The following is a 360-nucleotide window of genomic DNA, read 5'->3' on the forward strand; positions in this document are numbered from 1 at the left end:
TTATTTTTTAAGGAAGTTTCAATAAAATGTATGTATCCAAAACAATAAAACATCATTGCAGAAATTCTTAGTCTTATTATCAACTATTCTTTTGGGTTTTTTGGGGGTTTCAGAAATCTAGATCGTCGTCAAGAGTTTTGGCTGATAATACATCTTTTGGTATGGTTTTTCACGGGCTTTTCTAACCGCTACGGGGAATGTAATCCCCAGTACTATTAAAATGATAGGTTATAATTCGTCTATTTATTACGTTTCAAGCTTTATATGATATTTGGTCTACCAACGAATTTGAGTTGGAAGACAGACCTAGTCCTTCAAAGTAGAGTTGATCTGGAATGGTATCTAAAAATTTGTCCAAGT

This window comes from Tigriopus californicus, chromosome 5 (genome assembly GCF_007210705.1).
Source record: "Tigriopus californicus strain San Diego chromosome 5, Tcal_SD_v2.1, whole genome shotgun sequence".
In the NCBI taxonomy this organism is placed as follows: domain Eukaryota; kingdom Metazoa; phylum Arthropoda; class Copepoda; order Harpacticoida; family Harpacticidae; genus Tigriopus; species Tigriopus californicus.